Genomic DNA, 6,205 nt, shown 5'->3' on the forward strand with positions numbered 1-6,205 from the left:
CAGTGAAAAAACTTTTCTTCTAGACTTTCAATCTTAGTTCTACAAACTCGATATCATTCGTTCCAGTAATATCCAGACTTCAGCTGCACACTTATTTTTAAAATATATGGACTCAAAATTTATATTATATTAAGCAAATATATATTTGAGGTGACAGCTGTACGAGCCAAAAGTGAATTTTTTAACTTTTTTCCGATTTTCTCATGAAATTTAGTGCAACTGAAGTCCTGTTTATGAGTACTTTAATTATATAATAACAATTTTGCAATCCGTAAATCCAACGGAGATTTTTCATCGAGTGGAAATGTCGGTAATATAGACGGCGGATCCTAAAACGAAGTCCGAATTCCGACGAAGTCATCAGAGGTCGCTGTTTTTTCAGCGTATCGACATGTTTTTGTACTACCAATTTCTCACGCAATTATAATACACACAGTCGCACATTCAATTTCCGTATAACAATTCATTGCGATGAAACGTCTAAGTCTAATTTTAAGAACTCGACGTTATTTGTGCAAATTACGTGTTTGTGTTAATTATTATTTCATAAGTACAAGTTGGAAAACTTTCGTATTAAGCAAATGTTGTCACGACTTGACAGCTTGAAATGCCATATTACACTAAGAAATAGTAAAAAATATATCAATTTGAAATTTTTGATCTTTCTCGACATAAACTTTACCTTACAAACACGTGTTAATGCGTATACTTTAATAATGGAAAAGGATTTCGAATTTGTGAAAGAAAAAAGTATTTGTTACAAAAATCCTTTATGAGGATCTTAAAGTCGTCCTGCTTTACCACGATTACGTTTTAGGAGAAATCTTCGAATTGGACTTCATGGATCGTAGAATTTTTTTTTACAGAATTAAAAAACGCATAAAATTAAATCCCGAAAATGAAAAACACGATTTCACGAGAAAATCGGAAAAAAATTAAAAATTTCACTTTTTCTGACACGTACAATTGACATCTGCGGTTAACATTTGCTTGATATAAAAGTTTTAAAACTTATTGATTGATAGATTGAAAATAAGCATGAAGCGAAATTCAAATTACTTAGATGAGCAATACTAAGTGGAATTAAGATTCAAAGCGTAGAAAAAAATATTTCTCCTAAAATGAAATTACGTGTTTTGCAAGGGCTTATTTTTGTGCTCTTTTACAGATTCAAAAATCCTTTTCCAGGATTAAAGTATATACATTAATACGTGTCTGGGAGGTGGAATTTATTCCGAGAATGACAAAAAATTTGTCTTAAGATTTCAATTTTGATAATTTTTTATCATTCCTTCCCTTTAAAGAGGTAGCGCCGACATCGGCCGCATGGTTTGCAGCAATCGGCGCCAATCAGCTGATGATAACATAATTTTTTGAATTCTCGCCGACGCGTTGCGTGTACGCGCAACTGCAGTTTACTTTTGGTTTATAATAACTTACCGAAATAATTTTCTCTTAATTTAGGTCAAAACTGAAATATCAAATATGCAATATAACGCTTCTTTCGATTTTCCTGTAATTTATATATTTTCATGCGTAGAATATATTCCGAGGAGGAAAATCATCATTTAAGTCTTGTTTTTTTATTATTTAATTTCAAAATTTTTTGATGACGGTAAGTTGAAAAATGATAATTTAATAATATTTTACAACTGCGCATGATGCTCTTTAATGTTGTCATTTATAAGTTAATAACATCAGTTCAATTATACATTAATTGTAACTATAAAATATAAGAAAATTACAACTTAATTATATAAGAAAATTCGTATTTATTTTAATTAATTAGAGAATTAATATGCACAGATATACATTTTGTATCATAAACTATATAATTTAAATTATATAGCAAAAGATAGTTCGTGATTCAAAATGTCATCTGCAAATTTTATATAAGTGTCGGTACATAATCCATAGGTATATAATTCATATACAGGTCCCGCGAGACTTTTCCGTCCACAGGAAGATAGATGGAATCGAAATAAACATAAAAGTTCTTTATCGTTTAGCGATATAAATTAATTAATAGGAAAATAATTTTAGAAAAAATTTTGAGTGTTTATATTTAATATTGAAAAAGGTTTCTTAAGTTACCTCTTAATAAATTTCTATTTATTACATTAAATTTTATTTGTACTGGAAATTGCATATATCTTAAAACGAGATGAAAATTACGAAAGTGAGCGAATTGATTCAATATTTAGCATTTCATTGGTCAACATTTATCGTGAATTTGCTGACTTTTATAATTTTCATCTTGTTTTAAAATATACAGTCGATCCTCTGAACTTTTTATACTGAGGACTTTTTTTCGTTTTGCAATATTTTTTTATACGTTCGGATAAATAGGTCATAATTTTCTAAAATTTTCTAAAATTTTCTAAATTAGCTATTAATTCATATAGCTTCTGCAAGGCAATAAAGGAATGCGATGAAAGAAGTCAATGTCGGCGTTCTTGTTATCACCGATGAGAAAAAGCGGCATCTCTTATTCATCCGACCATCAGTAACCTTAAGCGACTATCGTGAAACAGTCATAAACCGGAGGATCTTCCATGCTAAAAATGATCCGGATTGTTGGAAAGATGGAGAGGGATCCCTCCGCTTGGAATAAATGGGTACCGTTAGTAAGTAGGACTTGAATCCCAGACTCTCGATGCGGGAACGATAACGATTCTAACGGTACTTGTACAGCGCACTACAGATGCTTCGAAACGCAATTATCCTTGCGAAACTGCGTCGTTTTTCTTGAATTTACGTAGATTTCTATAGCAATTACGAATACGTGCGGATAGCAAACGCTGTATATTGAATCTGTCAAAGACTTGGAACTTGCTGTTGCCACCTTATATAAATCTCATTTTACATACGATTTATGTATTTGTATAGTCTTGATAAGTATAAATAATGTGATCAGATGTTTCGATTTCGGCGTGTTTGTCTAACTGTTCCGCCAAAGATGTTAAATATTTATTTTTATATTAATAAAAAGTAACAAAAAACTGAAAAATATTTTATAAATTTTAATCGTTTAAGGCATTTATTCCCTACTTGTGTATTTACATTTATAATCATAAAAAGTTCTTTGTTTAATATTGTTTATAAATTTTATGTAATTGTAAAATCATAGAATGTATATTAATTATCATGTGTATTATTTTCATGAAGTAATACAATAGTATTAGTAGCATTGAATGAATTTTCTCTATAATGAAAAGTATGGATAGCGGAAAAATTCAATTTTGAGTTTGTATTTTAAAAGCAATATTAATTGAAAAATTAATTTTGATTTGACAGTTGTCAGAAATTTTATATTTTATTCCTTAAGAGGATTCATCTTCTTTATTAAAGATAATTTCAAATATAAATAATTGTATATATTATATTTATGTTTTAACTGCTATTTACATACTGTACTTAATTATCTTAATGAGTTCTGTGATCTATATTTCCGAAATATTATATTTTTTTAAATACAACAGTCATAATTTGAGTTTTTTGAAAAGATTCTGAGTGGGTTATAACTGTCTTTCCGTATTTTATTTATTCACTATTTTATTCTTTAGCGCTCACTTATTGTTAGTCAAATATCTAAATGATGGTTACATTTTTCAAGCAAGGGAATGAGAGAGATTCTAAGAATTGCAGACTGAATCTTTTGCGGTACTCTCTAAATTAATTTATGAATTTATTTTTTTTGGACATCGCTGATGATGGTTTAAATGGAGTCGAAATGTTCGATTTATATATAATTTATGTAAGATTTTTTATTAATTATTACAAACGAATTGTTTGTTATTTCTCTTAATCGTCCGTTAATTAATAAATTTGTTAATTATCTATTTTAATTAAATAATTTTCTATTATTACATTTATCTTTGTATTTCTCTCCATATATCTCTCTTTTTTCCGTTTAGTTAAAAAGTTATCTCGCTTCAGATCCGAAAATATGTGCAATTGTCACATTAAGTATAAATCATTCTCAATTTATTATTACATTTTCTTGGAAAAGACAATAATATAATTAATAAATATGAAAGGAAATAACTAACCAAATATTAAGACTATTACAGAAACAAATATTATTTTTCAAATAAAATAAAACTCTTTTATTTTAGGTTTTATTAAATGTAGAACATTTCAATTTATGAGAGGTGTTTTATATTTATGGCCACAAAACTACATATAAGTATGTATGTATTCCTTAACAGTACTATTAAATTGTACGTATTAACATATTCACGCATTATTAAATATACATTATGAAATATTCTTATAAAAAAAACAAATATAATGTCATAAAAATGTCAAGGTTGCTTTATTCAAATCTCATTTGTCGACATTGACATCGTGCGTGGATCTTCGAAATTGACAACGACAATTTTGCATTTTTCAACTAGGCGCAAAGAATCGCGCCCACTCTCCGTTAAAACTGGAAATACGATGGACAAGGAAAAATGAATGGACGAAGTCAGCGAGGTGCTCCGAGTAACGCCGATCGGCGCATTAAGAGATAAAACGGAAAGTAAAGATACCTACTGATATCCAATGGAAAAATCGAGGAAGGAAAAACTTAATGTGTAGGAAGTTCCACAGAAAGGGGTAAGGGTTGAGAAAAGAGAGGAGGAGATGGGAAATTCTTCGGGAACGCGACGAGATGCACTATCGTCGGACAAACTCATAGGCGATGCGTGACGAGATGAGGCGAGGTGTAGCGAAGCGAACGGGGAAGGTAAGGTAACTCCGCGTAATCGAAGGTACGGCTACACGGCAAAACCCAGGGGAAAATGTAAAGGAGGATGGGGGAAAGGGAGGGAGGAGAGACTGACTACATGGAGTCAACGTTCCGGCCGGGTCAGCGACCACTCATTGCTCTCGCTCGCTCTCTCCCGATCATCCCCTCTTTCTCGCCTCTTCGGTGCGAGAGCGGCTTCCTCGGCATCCGACGCCGCGCGCTTCCCGAGAAGAGGCCTTGCTTCCTCGTGGAATCTACGGCCTCCTTGCGAAAGTCCGCGATCCCTTCCCTCCCCTCCCCCCTCCCTCTCTCTTTTTCTGTTTACGAGAACGTCCTTGCGGGAAGCTGGATCAAGTTGTCGCACTTGTCGTAATAATACCTAAATTTGATTCGTTAATGCGTGTATATTTTTACAACTTTCGTTTACTAATCGAGAATCTCACTTAAGGCACACATTTAATGGTAGTAGTAAACATGACAGCACGGAATCGATTCTGTATCTTGAAACGAGGTGAAAATTACAAAAGTGAGCGAATTTACTAGAATACTGATAATTTCATTGGTCAACATAAATAATAAATTTGCTCACTTTTGTAATTTTCACCTTGTTTGAAAATATAGAATCGATCCCCAGTTTATTCGAGATAGTAAATGCAATGATTTTTTTTGTCATAACGAAATGTAAATAGAACTTGTGTGTTAAATAACGCATTTGAACTGAGAACAAATCTAATTAAATAAGAGAATTCTATATTTAGTCAAAGCGGATCTCAATGAATTTAAATATTTCTATGAGAATTTATATGTATACATATCTTTTGCAAATTCTGCGCGCTAAATTCTTTTTCGGTCTTGAAACTCAATTATGAATAAAACTGTAATAATAGAAGAATAATAATATTATTTATTAAATTGACAAGTAATTTAATAATTTTTGATGCTAATAAGCATCAAAATATAAGATGTTAATAATCAAATGTTAAGGAGAATTTTAAATCTGCGAATAATTTATTATGAAAAATAGAATTTGTTTGTCCTTACCGACTAAATAAATGATTATACAAGAAAGATATCTGAGAGATCAATTAATAGAAGAAGGACAAATAAATATATATATCTAAATATTATATGAATTTGGAATATTTTTCTTGCTTTAATGCTTATTTCTTACCCTAAAAGTGAAAGTGCCTTACGGAAAGATCAGTTTTGCATATCATAGAAAATTTATAGAGACAGATTTGAAAATAATTCTATATTTAATCTTAGAATATTAGATCATTAAAGTAATAGGACATCCAAACAGCTAGTTGCTAGATTGTCAAACATTCTTGCAGCATTATTATCATGCTATAAATATTTTCAAATCTATATCTAAACAATAGTATAAATGAAAAAATGGACTGATAACTGAATGACATAAATCATTTAAATATATTTTTCAATTTTATAAATTGTATATATATATATATA

The sequence above is a fragment of the Atta colombica genome, unplaced genomic scaffold (assembly GCF_001594045.1).
Source record: "Atta colombica isolate Treedump-2 unplaced genomic scaffold, Acol1.0 scaffold161, whole genome shotgun sequence".
Lineage (NCBI taxonomy): Eukaryota > Metazoa > Arthropoda > Insecta > Hymenoptera > Formicidae > Atta > Atta colombica.